The sequence below is a fragment of the Microcebus murinus genome, chromosome 15, assembly GCF_040939455.1.
Source record: "Microcebus murinus isolate Inina chromosome 15, M.murinus_Inina_mat1.0, whole genome shotgun sequence".
Classification (NCBI taxonomy): domain Eukaryota; kingdom Metazoa; phylum Chordata; class Mammalia; order Primates; family Cheirogaleidae; genus Microcebus; species Microcebus murinus.
In genome coordinates this window covers 79,249,820-79,268,250 of record NC_134118.1, presented here as the reverse complement: position 1 = coordinate 79,268,250, position 18,431 = coordinate 79,249,820, and the positions used below count along the sequence as shown (strand labels likewise).

At 64.0% G+C, this 18,431-nt stretch overlaps 5 non-coding genes across 5 annotated transcripts; all 5 read right to left on the bottom strand.

Annotated features, from left to right (window-relative positions):
- Positions 1-3,197: 3,197 nt before the first annotated feature.
- LOC142876483 (5S ribosomal RNA) lies at positions 3,198-3,316 on the bottom strand. The gene has a single exon (XR_012923384.1). It is a non-coding gene; the product is annotated as a 5S ribosomal RNA (ribosomal RNA).
- A 3,544-nt stretch (positions 3,317-6,860) lies between these two features.
- On the bottom strand, positions 6,861-6,979 carry LOC142876482 (5S ribosomal RNA). The gene has a single exon (XR_012923383.1). It is a non-coding gene; the product is annotated as a 5S ribosomal RNA (ribosomal RNA).
- A 3,511-nt stretch (positions 6,980-10,490) lies between these two features.
- LOC142876481 (5S ribosomal RNA) lies at positions 10,491-10,609 on the bottom strand. The gene has a single exon (XR_012923382.1). It is a non-coding gene; the product is annotated as a 5S ribosomal RNA (ribosomal RNA).
- A 3,543-nt stretch (positions 10,610-14,152) lies between these two features.
- On the bottom strand, positions 14,153-14,271 carry LOC142876479 (5S ribosomal RNA). Its single transcript, XR_012923380.1, has one exon. It is a non-coding gene; the product is annotated as a 5S ribosomal RNA (ribosomal RNA).
- A 3,518-nt stretch (positions 14,272-17,789) lies between these two features.
- On the bottom strand, positions 17,790-17,908 carry LOC142876478 (5S ribosomal RNA). Its single transcript, XR_012923379.1, has one exon. It is a non-coding gene; the product is annotated as a 5S ribosomal RNA (ribosomal RNA).
- Between the last annotated feature and the right edge of the window lie 523 nt (positions 17,909-18,431).

Sequence of the window (18,431 nt, the reverse complement as noted above, 5' to 3'; positions counted from 1 at the left end):
TCGCCTGGCCTCCTTCACCTACCCGCCCCCCACCCCCAGCTCGTGGCCGCCCCCGCCGCCGCCGCCGCCGATTGCGCACGCGCGGATCGCCCGCCCTTTGACCCCAGGCAGGGGCCGCCCTCCCCGACAACCCCTTTCAGCTGGGCCCCCCACCCTGTGGGTGGGCTGCCGCCTATTCCCCCGGGCCCCGGGCTGGGGCACAGCGCATGGGGGAGGGGAGCGAGTGTATGGGGCGTCTCTCTCTCTCTCTAGGGATGTGTCCCATGGGTGGGGTGGCGTGGTTTGTGGGGCGCTGAAGAAATCAGTCCCCTCCATCTCCTACCTCTGGAAAACGCCCAAGCCCTTGGAGAACTGCCGGCAACGCGACCGGGGGGGCCGGGACCCTCCTCTGTGTCCTCCTGTGGCCCAGTCCAAGGGGCCGGGGCCTGGGCCTGGCCGGGGCTGCATTGGACCCCGACCACCCTGGCGTGTGGACTCGCTAAAAATCGGCCATTAGATATTGGATTCCAGCTTCATTGAGGTCATTTCACTAATGAGTGCACCGGAAAGAGTTTCCTAATCCATCTGTGAGGGTGGCAACTGAAAGAGAATTTTAAAGCTGACAGAATAGGCGAGGAAAGGCATAGGAGATTTCCACACCCAGTAAGGAAGCCTTTCCCGAAATGGAAGAAAGAAACGAGCAAACAGAAACACCGGTAGCCCGCCAGGATCAGAGTCTGCCCCCGAGAGAAAGTACCCTGACCAGGTTCACCCGTGGGTGGGTGGCGAGCTAGCGGCATTCAGAAGAGCGAGGCCCGCAGTCTGTGCAGAAGACACCTGCACTCGGGTGTGTGTGTGGCGGCACGATTCACAAGCAGCTCCAGATGTTAAGCCAAGGAGAAGCCAGGGAGTTCCCAACGCCCCAGGTGTCCTCAGCCCACGACTGGCTGCTGGGGGAATGCGAAGCCCGGCTCCTTGTCTCAGAGCGGGACAACCAGGAGGTGTGACGTACACCCCGGGGTTCCCAGGAGGATCAGGCTGAAGCTGGGACTTGGCCTGAAAGTGTCCCCTCGCATGGCCACCCCCTTCCCCTTCCTGCTCCTCTACTCCTGGTGCCCCTCCATCCAGGGGCCAGACCTTAAAGAGTCACCCGCAAGAGAATCCTGGTCCCAAAGGAGCCTTCTGGGGGACCCGTGCTGAGAGAGGTTGTGGGCATGGCCCGCTGGGGCTCTGCCCGACCCAGGGCTGAGAGATGCAACCTCCCAGCTCTGGGTCCCTGCAGGGGAAGCGTTGGCAAGCACAGGGCCAGTCCTCCAAAGGCCCAGGTGCAGGGAGCCCAGGCCAAGCAGCCTGTGGAAGAAGCCACCCCGGGAAGACGACTGCAGGCCACGGCCCTTCCCACCTCCTCCTCCTCCTCCTCCTGCTCCTCCACCCCCACCGACCTCCCACCCCCCACCCCCGACATGGCGCAGGGCTCAGAGACACCTCAGACACTTGCTACCCAAAGTGCAAAGGGCATCAGTTGCTCCTCCAAACCCCCCCCCCTGCCCAGCAGACCGCGTCGTCCAGCCAGCCCCCGGGCCTCCCTGGGGTGCCCAGCACAAAAGTGCAGACAACCACCGGACCCTCAATCTCAGTTTTCGGATGTTTTTGCCACTCTAAGGACCCGCAGGCCAGCTGGGCCTTCTGGCAGGACAGAGAGCCCCGGAATCCGACGTGGAGAGCTGGGTGTACGTCCCCACGAGGAGGCGGTCCCCACCTCCGCGGCTCTCCCCTTGCGGGGGGGGGTGAAAGCAGCCACGGGGCCTCGGAGAAGACACCAGGCTGGGCGCCCGCCCCACAGTGGGGGCACGTCCCCCGCAGGCCACTTAGCGACGGCCGCCGGCCGGCGGACGGTTGGGTGGCGCGAGACGCTGCGGCCGCCCTGCTACCGGGTTCCTGGGAGGGCGTCCTGGAACCAGCGTCCACACCAAGCCCTTGGAAGGCCCAGGCGACGGAGGAGCCCCGTCAGGCAGGGGCCGAGGACGGTGACGGCCCGGGCGGGGAGGAGCGTGTCAGGCAGGGGCAGAGGACGGTGACAGGTGACAGGCCGGGCGGGAAGGAGTCAGTCAGGCAGGGGCCGAGGAGGAGACGGGCTGGGTAAGGGTTAGGGTTAGAGTCAGGGCACAAGTCACAATCGCAAAGACCTGGAAGCGACCCGAGTGCCCATCGACCCACGAGTGCGTAAATGAAATGTGGCGCGTGGACACCACGGAGTGCTATTCAGCTAGGAGGAGCAGCGGTGAGAGGGCACCTCTCGTGGTTCTCCTGGCCAGAGCTGGAACCCGTTCCAGTAAGCCAGGTAGCCCAAGAATGGACACACGAGCACCACGTGCTCGCGCTCACCAGCAAATGGGTACGAACCGATGGACACCTAAGTGGACACAGAGGAATCACCTTCATCGGGTGGGTGTCGGGCGGGTGGGGGGAGGGGATGGGCATACACCTCCATTAGGAATGGGGTGGGTGCGCACCGACTGGGGCATGGGCGCACTTGAGGCTCTGACCCGAGGGGGGAGGCTGGGAGAGGGCAACGTACCCGACCTTAACATTGGTACCCCCACAATACGCTGGAACGACATCAGAGGTAAATGAATAAGAACACAGGGGGGAGGGGGGCACGGGCAACACATGTCACCTTAATACTTGGACTCCCATCATCTGCTTGAAAAGAGAGAGAAAAGAAAATGCAATCATAGAGATAAGAGACACTTTTTAAAAATAATGAATCCGAAGAGAAAAGTAAAAGGAGGCCTGTGGAGCAGGTCTGGGTGCGACTCCGGATCCCCCAACATCAGGTGCCACCACCAAAGATTCCTACGTGTAGCCCATAGAACCCCAAAAGCAACGGGACGAGTTCTGGTCACATACTCCCTCCAAATGACATCCTGGCCTTCTTCTGGAACTCCCTCCCCTCTCAGACTCTCAAGGTTTCCTCCAGCGTGTCGGTTCCCACAGAGCAGACCTTTGGTCTGAGACCTGACAGTCCAGAAGCCACGCATGCTGCCGCGTGACGGCGGTGTCGCGGCTTGGGACAAGAGGAGGCCCCACGGTGCGGGCTGGGGCGCCAGGCACCGCGGCGGGCGCTGAGGGTGGGGGTGACCCCCACCCCGGGCCGCCGCCTCGCTCCCAGAGAGGGGACAGAACAAGAGGCAAAACAAAAAAAAAAAAAAAGAAGAAGCCTACGGCACCCGGTATTCCCAGGCGGTCTCCCATCCAAGTACTAACCAGGCCCGACCCTGCTTAGCTTCCGAGACCAGACGAGGTCGGGCGCGTTCAGGGTGGTGTGGCCCTAGACGGCGGAGGGCGCCCCTGCCCCGCTCAAGAAGCCGAGCCTCTCTGCGCTTCCCCGCCGCCTCCTCCCGCCCCAGGCCCCGCACCGGCGCTGACCCGCGCCGGGCCGGGCCTGTTGAGTTCACCGGCCGGGTCCGGCGGGCTCCGAGGGACGGGGGTGACAGGCGGGGCGGGGCGGGCAGGGAGCGGTGGGCCGGGGTGGGGGGCTGTCTCTCTATACACACACACACACACACACACACACACTCACACTCACACTCACACAAGATGCGCCTCCACGGCTGGACTCGCCAAGGTGGAGACCTTCCAGCCCCCTTCCTCTCCTCGCCTGGCCTCCTTCACCTACCCGCCCCCCACCCCCAGCTCGTGGCCGCCCCCGCCGCCGCCGCCGCCGCCGCCGCCGCCGCCGCCGCCGCCGCCGATTGCGCACGCGCGGATCGCCCGCCCTTTGACCCCAGGCAGGGGCCGCCCTCCCCGACAACCCCTTTCAGCTGGGCCCCCCACCCTGTGGGTGGGCTGCCGCCTATTCCCCCGGGCCCCGGGCTGGGGCACAGCGCATGGGGGAGGGGAGCGAGTGTATGGGGCGTCTCTCTCTCTCTCTAGGGATGTGTCCCATGGGTGGGGTGGCGTGGTTTGTGGGGCGCTGAAGAAATCAGTCCCCTCCATCTCCTACCTCTGGAAAACGCCCAAGCCCTTGGAGAACTGCCGGCAACGCGACCGGGGGGGCCGGGACCCTCCTCTGTGTCCTCCTGTGGCCCAGTCCAAGGGGCCGGGGCCTGGGCCTGGCCGGGGCTGCATTGGACCCCGACCACCCTGGCGTGTGGACTCGCTAAAAATCGGCCATTAGATATTGGATTCCAGCTTCATTGAGGTCATTTCACTAATGAGTGCACCGGAAAGAGTTTCCTAATCCATCTGTGAGGGTGGCAACTGAAAGAGAATTTTAAAGCTGACAGAATAGGCGAGGAAAGGCATAGGAGATTTCCACACCCAGTAAGGAAGCCTTTCCCGAAATGGAAGAAAGAAACGAGCAAACAGAAACACCGGTAGCCCGCCAGGATCAGAGTCTGCCCCCGAGAGAAAGTACCCTGACCAGGTTCACCCGTGGGTGGGTGGCGAGCTAGCGGCATTCAGAAGAGCGAGGCCCGCAGTCTGTGCAGAAGACACCTGCACTCGGGTGTGTGTGTGGCGGCACGATTCACAAGCAGCTCCAGATGTTAAGCCAAGGAGAAGCCAGGGAGTTCCCAACGCCCCAGGTGTCCTCAGCCCACGACTGGCTGCTGGGGGAATGCGAAGCCCGGCTCCTTGTCTCAGAGCGGGACAACCAGGAGGTGTGACGTACACCCCGGGGTTCCCAGGAGGATCAGGCTGAAGCTGGGACTTGGCCTGAAAGTGTCCCCTCGCATGGCCACCCCCTTCCCCTTCCTGCTCCTCTACTCCTGGTGCCCCTCCATCCAGGGGCCAGACCTTAAAGAGTCACCCGCAAGAGAATCCTGGTCCCAAAGGAGCCTTCTGGGGGACCCGTGCTGAGAGAGGTTGTGGGCATGGCCCGCTGGGGCTCTGCCCGACCCAGGGCTGAGAGATGCAACCTCCCAGCTCTGGGTCCCTGCAGGGGAAGCGTTGGCAAGCACAGGGCCAGTCCTCCAAAGGCCCAGGTGCAGGGAGCCCAGGCCAAGCAGCCTGTGGAAGAAGCCACCCCGGGAAGACGACTGCAGGCCACGGCCCTTCCCACCTCCTCCTCCTCCTCCTCCTGCTCCTCCACCCCCACCGACCTCCCACCCCCCACCCCCGACATGGCGCAGGGCTCAGAGACACCTCAGACACTTGCTACCCAAAGTGCAAAGGGCATCAGTTGCTCCTCCAAACCCCCCCCCCTGCCCAGCAGACCGCGTCGTCCAGCCAGCCCCCGGGCCTCCCTGGGGTGCCCAGCACAAAAGTGCAGACAACCACCGGACCCTCAATCTCAGTTTTCGGATGTTTTTGCCACTCTAAGGACCCGCAGGCCAGCTGGGCCTTCTGGCAGGACAGAGAGCCCCGGAATCCGACGTGGAGAGCTGGGTGTACGTCCCCACGAGGAGGCGGTCCCCACCTCCGCGGCTCTCCCCTTGCGGGGGGGGGTGAAAGCAGCCACGGGGCCTCGGAGAAGACACCAGGCTGGGCGCCCGCCCCACAGTGGGGGCACGTCCCCCGCAGGCCACTTAGCGACGGCCGCCGGCCGGCGGACGGTTGGGTGGCGCGAGACGCTGCGGCCGCCCTGCTACCGGGTTCCTGGGAGGGCGTCCTGGAACCAGCGTCCACACCAAGCCCTTGGAAGGCCCAGGCGACGGAGGAGCCCCGTCAGGCAGGGGCCGAGGACGGTGACGGCCCGGGCGGGGAGGAGCGTGTCAGGCAGGGGCAGAGGACGGTGACAGGTGACAGGCCGGGCGGGAAGGAGTCAGTCAGGCAGGGGCCGAGGAGGAGACGGGCTGGGTAAGGGTTAGGGTTAGAGTCAGGGCACAAGTCACAATCGCAAAGACCTGGAAGCGACCCGAGTGCCCATCGACCCACGAGTGCGTAAATGAAATGTGGCGCGTGGACACCACGGAGTGCTATTCAGCTAGGAGGAGCAGCGGTGAGAGGGCACCTCTCGTGGTTCTCCTGGCCAGAGCTGGAACCCGTTCCAGTAAGCCAGGTAGCCCAAGAATGGACACACGAGCACCACGTGCTCGCGCTCACCAGCAAATGGGTACGAACCGATGGACACCTAAGTGGACACAGAGGAATCACCTTCATCGGGTGGGTGTCGGGCGGGTGGGGGGAGGGGATGGGCATACACCTCCATTAGGAATGGGGTGGGTGCGCACCGACTGGGGCATGGGCGCACTTGAGGCTCTGACCCGAGGGGGGAGGCTGGGAGAGGGCAACGTACCCGACCTTAACATTGGTACCCCCACAATACGCTGGAACGACATCAGAGGTAAATGAATAAGAACACAGGGGGGAGGGGGGCACGGGCAACACATGTCACCTTAATACTTGGACTCCCATCATCTGCTTGAAAAGAGAGAGAAAAGAAAATGCAATCATAGAGATAAGAGACACTTTTTAAAAATAATGAATCCGAAGAGAAAAGTAAAAGGAGGCCTGTGGAGCAGGTCTGGGTGCGACTCCGGATCCCCCAACATCAGGTGCCACCACCAAAGATTCCTACGTGTAGCCCATAGAACCCCAAAAGCAACGGGACGAGTTCTGGTCACATACTCCCTCCAAATGACATCCTGGCCTTCTTCTGGAACTCCCTCCCCTCTCAGACTCTCAAGGTTTCCTCCAGCGTGTCGGTTCCCACAGAGCAGACCTTTGGTCTGAGACCTGACAGTCCAGAAGCCACGCATGCTGCCGCGTGACGGCGGTGTCGCGGCTTGGGACAAGAGGAGGCCCCACGGTGCGGGCTGGGGCGCCAGGCACCGCGGCGGGCGCTGAGGGTGGGGGTGACCCCCACCCCGGGCCGCCGCCTCGCTCCCAGAGAGGGGACAGAACAAGAGGCAAAACAAAAAAAAAAAAAAAGAAGAAGCCTACGGCACCCGGTATTCCCAGGCGGTCTCCCATCCAAGTACTAACCAGGCCCGACCCTGCTTAGCTTCCGAGACCAGACGAGGTCGGGCGCGTTCAGGGTGGTGTGGCCCTAGACGGCGGAGGGCGCCCCTGCCCCGCTCAAGAAGCCGAGCCTCTCTGCGCTTCCCCGCCGCCTCCTCCCGCCCCAGGCCCCGCACCGGCGCTGACCCGCGCCGGGCCGGGCCTGTTGAGTTCACCGGCCGGGTCCGGCGGGCTCCGAGGGACGGGGGTGACAGGCGGGGCGGGGCGGGCAGGGAGCGGTGGGCCGGGGTGGGGGGCTGTCTCTCTATACACACACACACACACACACACTCACACTCACACTCACACAAGATGCGCCTCCACGGCTGGACTCGCCAAGGTGGAGACCTTCCAGCCCCCTTCCTCTCCTCGCCTGGCCTCCTTCACCTACCCGCCCCCCACCCCCAGCTCGTGGCCGCCCCCGCCGCCGCCGCCGCCGATTGCGCACGCGCGGATCGCCCGCCCTTTGACCCCAGGCAGGGGCCGCCCTCCCCGACAACCCCTTTCAGCTGGGCCCCCCACCCTGTGGGTGGGCTGCCGCCTATTCCCCCGGGCCCCGGGCTGGGGCACAGCGCATGGGGGAGGGGAGCGAGTGTATGGGGCGTCTCTCTCTCTCTCTAGGGATGTGTCCCATGGGTGGGGTGGCGTGGTTTGTGGGGCGCTGAAGAAATCAGTCCCCTCCATCTCCTACCTCTGGAAAACGCCCAAGCCCTTGGAGAACTGCCGGCAACGCGACCGGGGGGGCCGGGACCCTCCTCTGTGTCCTCCTGTGGCCCAGTCCAAGGGGCCGGGGCCTGGGCCTGGCCGGGGCTGCATTGGACCCCGACCACCCTGGCGTGTGGACTCGCTAAAAATCGGCCATTAGATATTGGATTCCAGCTTCATTGAGGTCATTTCACTAATGAGTGCACCGGAAAGAGTTTCCTAATCCATCTGTGAGGGTGGCAACTGAAAGAGAATTTTAAAGCTGACAGAATAGGCGAGGAAAGGCATAGGAGATTTCCACACCCAGTAAGGAAGCCTTTCCCGAAATGGAAGAAAGAAACGAGCAAACAGAAACACCGGTAGCCCGCCAGGATCAGAGTCTGCCCCCGAGAGAAAGTACCCTGACCAGGTTCACCCGTGGGTGGGTGGCGAGCTAGCGGCATTCAGAAGAGCGAGGCCCGCAGTCTGTGCAGAAGACACCTGCACTCGGGTGTGTGTGTGGCGGCACGATTCACAAGCAGCTCCAGATGTTAAGCCAAGGAGAAGCCAGGGAGTTCCCAACGCCCCAGGTGTCCTCAGCCCACGACTGGCTGCTGGGGGAATGCGAAGCCCGGCTCCTTGTCTCAGAGCGGGACAACCAGGAGGTGTGACGTACACCCCGGGGTTCCCAGGAGGATCAGGCTGAAGCTGGGACTTGGCCTGAAAGTGTCCCCTCGCATGGCCACCCCCTTCCCCTTCCTGCTCCTCTACTCCTGGTGCCCCTCCATCCAGGGGCCAGACCTTAAAGAGTCACCCGCAAGAGAATCCTGGTCCCAAAGGAGCCTTCTGGGGGACCCGTGCTGAGAGAGGTTGTGGGCATGGCCCGCTGGGGCTCTGCCCGACCCAGGGCTGAGAGATGCAACCTCCCAGCTCTGGGTCCCTGCAGGGGAAGCGTTGGCAAGCACAGGGCCAGTCCTCCAAAGGCCCAGGTGCAGGGAGCCCAGGCCAAGCAGCCTGTGGAAGAAGCCACCCCGGGAAGACGACTGCAGGCCACGGCCCTTCCCACCTCCTCCTCCTCCTCCTCCTGCTCCTCCACCCCCACCGACCTCCCACCCCCCACCCCCGACATGGCGCAGGGCTCAGAGACACCTCAGACACTTGCTACCCAAAGTGCAAAGGGCATCAGTTGCTCCTCCAAACCCCCCCCCCTGCCCAGCAGACCGCGTCGTCCAGCCAGCCCCCGGGCCTCCCTGGGGTGCCCAGCACAAAAGTGCAGACAACCACCGGACCCTCAATCTCAGTTTTCGGATGTTTTTGCCACTCTAAGGACCCGCAGGCCAGCTGGGCCTTCTGGCAGGACAGAGAGCCCCGGAATCCGACGTGGAGAGCTGGGTGTACGTCCCCACGAGGAGGCGGTCCCCACCTCCGCGGCTCTCCCCTTGCGGGGGGGGGTGAAAGCAGCCACGGGGCCTCGGAGAAGACACCAGGCTGGGCGCCCGCCCCACAGTGGGGGCACGTCCCCCGCAGGCCACTTAGCGACGGCCGCCGGCCGGCGGACGGTTGGGTGGCGCGAGACGCTGCGGCCGCCCTGCTACCGGGTTCCTGGGAGGGCGTCCTGGAACCAGCGTCCACACCAAGCCCTTGGAAGGCCCAGGCGACGGAGGAGCCCCGTCAGGCAGGGGCCGAGGACGGTGACGGCCCGGGCGGGGAGGAGCGTGTCAGGCAGGGGCAGAGGACGGTGACAGGTGACAGGCCGGGCGGGAAGGAGTCAGTCAGGCAGGGGCCGAGGAGGAGACGGGCTGGGTAAGGGTTAGGGTTAGAGTCAGGGCACAAGTCACAATCGCAAAGACCTGGAAGCGACCCGAGTGCCCATCGACCCACGAGTGCGTAAATGAAATGTGGCGCGTGGACACCACGGAGTGCTATTCAGCTAGGAGGAGCAGCGGTGAGAGGGCACCTCTCGTGGTTCTCCTGGCCAGAGCTGGAACCCGTTCCAGTAAGCCAGGTAGCCCAAGAATGGACACACGAGCACCACGTGCTCGCGCTCACCAGCAAATGGGTACGAACCGATGGACACCTAAGTGGACACAGAGGAATCACCTTCATCGGGTGGGTGTCGGGCGGGTGGGGGGAGGGGATGGGCATACACCTCCATTAGGAATGGGGTGGGTGCGCACCGACTGGGGCATGGGCGCACTTGAGGCTCTGACCCGAGGGGGGAGGCTGGGAGAGGGCAACGTACCCGACCTTAACATTGGTACCCCCACAATACGCTGGAACGACATCAGAGGTAAATGAATAAGAACACAGGGGGGAGGGGGGCACGGGCAACACATGTCACCTTAATACTTGGACTCCCATCATCTGCTTGAAAAGAGAGAGAAAAGAAAATGCAATCATAGAGATAAGAGACACTTTTTAAAAATAATGAATCCGAAGAGAAAAGTAAAAGGAGGCCTGTGGAGCAGGTCTGGGTGCGACTCCGGATCCCCCAACATCAGGTGCCACCACCAAAGATTCCTACGTGTAGCCCATAGAACCCCAAAAGCAACGGGACGAGTTCTGGTCACATACTCCCTCCAAATGACATCCTGGCCTTCTTCTGGAACTCCCTCCCCTCTCAGACTCTCAAGGTTTCCTCCAGCGTGTCGGTTCCCACAGAGCAGACCTTTGGTCTGAGACCTGACAGTCCAGAAGCCACGCATGCTGCCGCGTGACGGCGGTGTCGCGGCTTGGGACAAGAGGAGGCCCCACGGTGCGGGCTGGGGCGCCAGGCACCGCGGCGGGCGCTGAGGGTGGGGGTGACCCCCACCCCGGGCCGCCGCCTCGCTCCCAGAGAGGGGACAGAACAAGAGGCAAAACAAAAAAAAAAAAAAAGAAGAAGCCTACGGCACCCGGTATTCCCAGGCGGTCTCCCATCCAAGTACTAACCAGGCCCGACCCTGCTTAGCTTCCGAGACCAGACGAGGTCGGGCGCGTTCAGGGTGGTGTGGCCCTAGACGGCGGAGGGCGCCCCTGCCCCGCTCAAGAAGCCGAGCCTCTCTGCGCTTCCCCGCCGCCTCCTCCCGCCCCAGGCCCCGCACCGGCGCTGACCCGCGCCGGGCCGGGCCTGTTGAGTTCACCGGCCGGGTCCGGCGGGCTCCGAGGGACGGGGGTGACAGGCGGGGCGGGGCGGGCAGGGAGCGGTGGGCCGGGGTGGGGGGCTGTCTCTCTATACACACACACACACACACACACACACTCACACTCACACAAGATGCGCCTCCACGGCTGGACTCGCCAAGGTGGAGACCTTCCAGCCCCCTTCCTCTCCTCGCCTGGCCTCCTTCACCTACCCGCCCCCCACCCCCAGCTCGTGGCCGCCCCCGCCGCCGCCGCCGCCGCCGCCGCCGCCGCCGATTGCGCACGCGCGGATCGCCCGCCCTTTGACCCCAGGCAGGGGCCGCCCTCCCCGACAACCCCTTTCAGCTGGGCCCCCCACCCTGTGGGTGGGCTGCCGCCTATTCCCCCGGGCCCCGGGCTGGGGCACAGCGCATGGGGGAGGGGAGCGAGTGTATGGGGCGTCTCTCTCTCTCTCTAGGGATGTGTCCCATGGGTGGGGTGGCGTGGTTTGTGGGGCGCTGAAGAAATCAGTCCCCTCCATCTCCTACCTTCCCCTCCATCTCCTACCTCTGGAAAACGCCCAAGCCCTTGGAGAACTGCCGGCAACGCGACCGGGGGGGCCGGGACCCTCCTCTGTGTCCTCCTGTGGCCCAGTCCAAGGGGCCGGGGCCTGGGCCTGGCCGGGGCTGCATTGGACCCCGACCACCCTGGCGTGTGGACTCGCTAAAAATCGGCCATTAGATATTGGATTCCAGCTTCATTGAGGTCATTTCACTAATGAGTGCACCGGAAAGAGTTTCCTAATCCATCTGTGAGGGTGGCAACTGAAAGAGAATTTTAAAGCTGACAGAATAGGCGAGGAAAGGCATAGGAGATTTCCACACCCAGTAAGGAAGCCTTTCCCGAAATGGAAGAAAGAAACGAGCAAACAGAAACACCGGTAGCCCGCCAGGATCAGAGTCTGCCCCCGAGAGAAAGTACCCTGACCAGGTTCACCCGTGGGTGGGTGGCGAGCTAGCGGCATTCAGAAGAGCGAGGCCCGCAGTCTGTGCAGAAGACACCTGCACTCGGGTGTGTGTGTGGCGGCACGATTCACAAGCAGCTCCAGATGTTAAGCCAAGGAGAAGCCAGGGAGTTCCCAACGCCCCAGGTGTCCTCAGCCCACGACTGGCTGCTGGGGGAATGCGAAGCCCGGCTCCTTGTCTCAGAGCGGGACAACCAGGAGGTGTGACGTACACCCCGGGGTTCCCAGGAGGATCAGGCTGAAGCTGGGACTTGGCCTGAAAGTGTCCCCTCGCATGGCCACCCCCTTCCCCTTCCTGCTCCTCTACTCCTGGTGCCCCTCCATCCAGGGGCCAGACCTTAAAGAGTCACCCGCAAGAGAATCCTGGTCCCAAAGGAGCCTTCTGGGGGACCCGTGCTGAGAGAGGTTGTGGGCATGGCCCGCTGGGGCTCTGCCCGACCCAGGGCTGAGAGATGCAACCTCCCAGCTCTGGGTCCCTGCAGGGGAAGCGTTGGCAAGCACAGGGCCAGTCCTCCAAAGGCCCAGGTGCAGGGAGCCCAGGCCAAGCAGCCTGTGGAAGAAGCCACCCCGGGAAGACGACTGCAGGCCACGGCCCTTCCCACCTCCTCCTCCTCCTCCTCCTGCTCCTCCACCCCCACCGACCTCCCACCCCCCACCCCCGACATGGCGCAGGGCTCAGAGACACCTCAGACACTTGCTACCCAAAGTGCAAAGGGCATCAGTTGCTCCTCCAAACCCCCCCCCCTGCCCAGCAGACCGCGTCGTCCAGCCAGCCCCCGGGCCTCCCTGGGGTGCCCAGCACAAAAGTGCAGACAACCACCGGACCCTCAATCTCAGTTTTCGGATGTTTTTGCCACTCTAAGGACCCGCAGGCCAGCTGGGCCTTCTGGCAGGACAGAGAGCCCCGGAATCCGACGTGGAGAGCTGGGTGTACGTCCCCACGAGGAGGCGGTCCCCACCTCCGCGGCTCTCCCCTTGCGGGGGGGGGTGAAAGCAGCCACGGGGCCTCGGAGAAGACACCAGGCTGGGCGCCCGCCCCACAGTGGGGGCACGTCCCCCGCAGGCCACTTAGCGACGGCCGCCGGCCGGCGGACGGTTGGGTGGCGCGAGACGCTGCGGCCGCCCTGCTACCGGGTTCCTGGGAGGGCGTCCTGGAACCAGCGTCCACACCAAGCCCTTGGAAGGCCCAGGCGACGGAGGAGCCCCGTCAGGCAGGGGCCGAGGACGGTGACGGCCCGGGCGGGGAGGAGCGTGTCAGGCAGGGGCAGAGGACGGTGACAGGTGACAGGCCGGGCGGGAAGGAGTCAGTCAGGCAGGGGCCGAGGAGGAGACGGGCTGGGTAAGGGTTAGGGTTAGAGTCAGGGCACAAGTCACAATCGCAAAGACCTGGAAGCGACCCGAGTGCCCATCGACCCACGAGTGCGTAAATGAAATGTGGCGCGTGGACACCACGGAGTGCTATTCAGCTAGGAGGAGCAGCGGTGAGAGGGCACCTCTCGTGGTTCTCCTGGCCAGAGCTGGAACCCGTTCCAGTAAGCCAGGTAGCCCAAGAATGGACACACGAGCACCACGTGCTCGCGCTCACCAGCAAATGGGTACGAACCGATGGACACCTAAGTGGACACAGAGGAATCACCTTCATCGGGTGGGTGTCGGGCGGGTGGGGGGAGGGGATGGGCATACACCTCCATTAGGAATGGGGTGGGTGCGCACCGACTGGGGCATGGGCGCACTTGAGGCTCTGACCCGAGGGGGGAGGCTGGGAGAGGGCAACGTACCCGACCTTAACATTGGTACCCCCACAATACGCTGGAACGACATCAGAGGTAAATGAATAAGAACACAGGGGGGAGGGGGGCACGGGCAACACATGTCACCTTAATACTTGGACTCCCATCATCTGCTTGAAAAGAGAGAGAAAAGAAAATGCAATCATAGAGATAAGAGACACTTTTTAAAAATAATGAATCCGAAGAGAAAAGTAAAAGGAGGCCTGTGGAGCAGGTCTGGGTGCGACTCCGGATCCCCCAACATCAGGTGCCACCACCAAAGATTCCTACGTGTAGCCCATAGAACCCCAAAAGCAACGGGACGAGTTCTGGTCACATACTCCCTCCAAATGACATCCTGGCCTTCTTCTGGAACTCCCTCCCCTCTCAGACTCTCAAGGTTTCCTCCAGCGTGTCGGTTCCCACAGAGCAGACCTTTGGTCTGAGACCTGACAGTCCAGAAGCCACGCATGCTGCCGCGTGACGGCGGTGTCGCGGCTTGGGACAAGAGGAGGCCCCACGGTGCGGGCTGGGGCGCCAGGCACCGCGGCGGGCGCTGAGGGTGGGGGTGACCCCCACCCCGGGCCGCCGCCTCGCTCCCAGAGAGGGGACAGAACAAGAGGCAAAACAAAAAAAAAAAAAAAGAAGAAGCCTACGGCACCCGGTATTCCCAGGCGGTCTCCCATCCAAGTACTAACCAGGCCCGACCCTGCTTAGCTTCCGAGACCAGACGAGGTCGGGCGCGTTCAGGGTGGTGTGGCCCTAGACGGCGGAGGGCGCCCCTGCCCCGCTCAAGAAGCCGAGCCTCTCTGCGCTTCCCCGCCGCCTCCTCCCGCCCCAGGCCCCGCACCGGCGCTGACCCGCGCCGGGCCGGGCCTGTTGAGTTCACCGGCCGGGTCCGGCGGGCTCCGAGGGACGGGGGTGACAGGCGGGGCGGGGCGGGCAGGGAGCGGTGGGCCGGGGTGGGGGGCTGTCTCTCTATACACACACACACACACACACACACACACTCACACTCACACTCACACAAGATGCGCCTCCACGGCTGGACTCGCCAAGGTGGAGACCTTCCAGCCCCCTTCCTCTCCTCGCCTGGCCTCCTTCACCTACCCGCCCCCCACCCCCAGCTCGTGGCCGCCCCCGCCGCCGCCGCCGCCGATTGCGCACGCGCGGATCGCCCGCCCTTTGACCCCAGGCAGGGGCCGCCCTCCCCGACAACCCCTTTCAGCTGGGCCCCCCACCCTGTGGGTGGGCTGCCGCCTATTCCCCCGGGCCCCGGGCTGGGGCACAGCGCATGGGGGAGGGGAGCGAGTGTATGGGGCGTCTCTCTCTCTCTCTAGGGATGTGTCCCATGGGTGGGGTGGCGTGGTTTGTGGGGCGCTGAAGAAATCAGTCCCCTCCATCTCCTACCTCTGGAAAACGCCCAAGCCCTTGGAGAACTGCCGGCAACGCGACCGGGGGGGCCGGGACCCTCCTCTGTGTCCTCCTGTGGCCCAGTCCAAGGGGCCGGGGCCTGGGCCTGGCCGGGGCTGCATTGGACCCCGACCACCCTGGCGTGTGGACTCGCTAAAAATCGGCCATTAGATATTGGATTCCAGCTTCATTGAGGTCATTTCACTAATGAGTGCACCGGAAAGAGTTTCCTAATCCATCTGTGAGGGTGGCAACTGAAAGAGAATTTTAAAGCTGACAGAATAGGCGAGGAAAGGCATAGGAGATTTCCACACCCAGTAAGGAAGCCTTTCCCGAAATGGAAGAAAGAAACGAGCAAACAGAAACACCGGTAGCCCGCCAGGATCAGAGTCTGCCCCCGAGAGAAAGTACCCTGACCAGGTTCACCCGTGGGTGGGTGGCGAGCTAGCGGCATTCAGAAGAGCGAGGCCCGCAGTCTGTGCAGAAGACACCTGCACTCGGGTGTGTGTGTGGCGGCACGATTCACAAGCAGCTCCAGATGTTAAGCCAAGGAGAAGCCAGGGAGTTCCCAACGCCCCAGGTGTCCTCAGCCCACGACTGGCTGCTGGGGGAATGCGAAGCCCGGCTCCTTGTCTCAGAGCGGGACAACCAGGAGGTGTGACGTACACCCCGGGGTTCCCAGGAGGATCAGGCTGAAGCTGGGACTTGGCCTGAAAGTGTCCCCTCGCATGGCCACCCCCTTCCCCTTCCTGCTCCTCTACTCCTGGTGCCCCTCCATCCAGGGGCCAGACCTTAAAGAGTCACCCGCAAGAGAATCCTGGTCCCAAAGGAGCCTTCTGGGGGACCCGTGCTGAGAGAGGTTGTGGGCATGGCCCGCTGGGGCTCTGCCCGACCCAGGGCTGAGAGATGCAACCTCCCAGCTCTGGGTCCCTGCAGGGGAAGCGTTGGCAAGCACAGGGCCAGTCCTCCAAAGGCCCAGGTGCAGGGAGCCCAGGCCAAGCAGCCTGTGGAAGAAGCCACCCCGGGAAGACGACTGCAGGCCACGGCCCTTCCCACCTCCTCCTCCTCCTCCTCCTGCTCCTCCACCCCCACCGACCTCCCACCCCCCACCCCCGACATGGCGCAGGGCTCAGAGACACCTCAGACACTTGCTACCCAAAGTGCAAAGGGCATCAGTTGCTCCTCCAAACCCCCCCCCCTGCCCAGCAGACCGCGTCGTCCAGCCAGCCCCCGGGCCTCCCTGGGGTGCCCAGCACAAAAGTGCAGACAACCACCGGACCCTCAATCTCAGTTTTCGGATGTTTTTGCCACTCTAAGGACCCGCAGGCCAGCTGGGCCTTCTGGCAGGACAGAGAGCCCCGGAATCCGACGTGGAGAGCTGGGTGTACGTCCCCACGAGGAGGCGGTCCCCACCTCCGCGGCTCTCCCCTTGCGGGGGGGGGGTGAAAGCAGCCACGGGGCCTCGGAGAAGACACCAGGCTGGGCGCCCGCCCCACAGTGGGGGCACGTCCCCCGCAGGCCACTTAGCGACGGCCGCCGGCCGGCGGACGGTTGGGTGGCGCGAGACGCTGCGGCCGCCCTGCTACCGGGTTCCTGGGAGGGCGTCCTGGAACCAGCATCCACACCAAGCCCTTGGAAGGCCCAGGCGACGGAGGAGCCCCGTCAGGCAGGGGCCGAGGACGGTGACGGCCCGGGCGGGGAGGAGCGTGTCAGGCAGGGGCAGAGGACGGTGACAGGTGACAGGCCGGGCGGGAAGGAGTCAGTCAGGCAGGGGCCGAGGAGGAGACGGGCTGGGTAAGGGTTAGGGTTAGAGTCAGGGCACAAGTCACAATCGCAAAGACCTGGAAGCGACCCGAGTGCCCATCGACCCACGAGTGCGTAAATGAAATGTGGCGCGTGGACACCACGGAGTGCTATTCAGCTAGGAGGAGCAGCGGTGAGAGGGCACCTCTCGTGGTTCTCCTGGCCAGAGCTGGAACCCGTTCCAGTAAGCCAGGTAGCCCAAGAATGGACACACGAGCACCACGTGCTCGCGCTCACCAGCAAATGGGTACGAACCGATGGACACCTAAGTGGACACAGAGGAATCACCTTCATCGGGTGGGTGTCGGGCGGGTGGGGGGAGGGGATGGGCATACACCTCCATTAGGAATGGGGTGGGTGCGCACCGACTGGGGGATGGGCGCACTTGAGGCTCTGACCCGAGGGGGGAGGCAGGGAGAGGGCAACGTACCCGACCCTAACATTGGTACCCCCACAATACGCTGGAACGACATCAGAGGTAAATGAATAAGAACACAGGGGGGAGGGGGGCACGGGCAACACATGTCACCTTAATACTTGGACTCCCATCATCTGCTTGAAAAGAGAGAGAAAAGAAAATGCAATCATAGAGATAAGAGACACTTTTTAAAAATAATGAATCCGAAGAGAAAAGTAAAAGGAGGCCTGTGGAGCAGGTCTGGGTGCGACTCCGGATCCCCCAACATCAGGTGCCACCACCAAAGATTCCTACGTGTAGCCCATAGAACCCCAAAAGCAACGGGACGAGTTCTGGTCACATACTCCCTCCAAATGACATCCTGGCCTTCTTCTGGAACTCCCTCCCCTCTCAGACTCTCAAGGTTTCCTCCAGCGTGTCGGTTCCCACAGAGCAGACCTTTGGTCTGAGACCTGACAGTCCAGAAGCCACGCATGCTGCCGCGTGACGGCGGTGTCGCGGCTTGGGACAAGAGGAGGCCCCACGGTGCGGGCTGGGGCGCCAGGCACCGCGGCGGGCGCTGAGGGTGGGGGTGACCCCCACCCCGGGCCGCCGCCTCGCTCCCAGAGAGGGGACAGAACAAGAGGCAAAACAAAAAAAAAAAAAAAGAAGAAGCCTACGGCACCCGGTATTCCCAGGCGGTCTCCCATCCAAGTACTAACCAGGCCCGACCCTGCTTAGCTTCCGAGACCAGACGAGGTCGGGCGCGTTCAGGGTGGTGTGGCCCTAGACGGCGGAGGGCGCCCCTGCCCCGCTCAAGAAGCCGAGCCTCTCTGCGCTTCCCCGCCGCCTCCTCCCGCCCCAGGCCCCGCACCGGCGCTGACCCGCGCCGGGCCGGGCCTGTTGAGTTCACCGGCCGGGTCCGGCGGGCTCCGAGGGACGGGGGTGACAGGCGGGGCGGGGCGGGCAGGGAGCGGTGGGCCGGGGTGGGGGGCTGTCTCTCTATACACACACACACACACACACACACACTCACACTCACACAAGATGCGCCTCCACGGCTGGACTCGCCAAGGTGGAGACCTTCCAGCCCCCTTCCTCTCCTCGCCTGGCCTCCTTCACCTACCCGCCCCCCACCCCCAGCTCGTGGCCGCCCCCGCCGCCGCCGCCGCCGCCGCCGCCGCCGATTGCGCACGCGCGGATCGCCCGCCCTTTGACCCCAGGCAGGGGCCGCCCTCCCCGACAACCCCTTTCAGCTGGGCCCCCCACCCTGTGGGTGGGCTGCCGCCTATTCCCCCGGGCCCCGGGCTGGGGC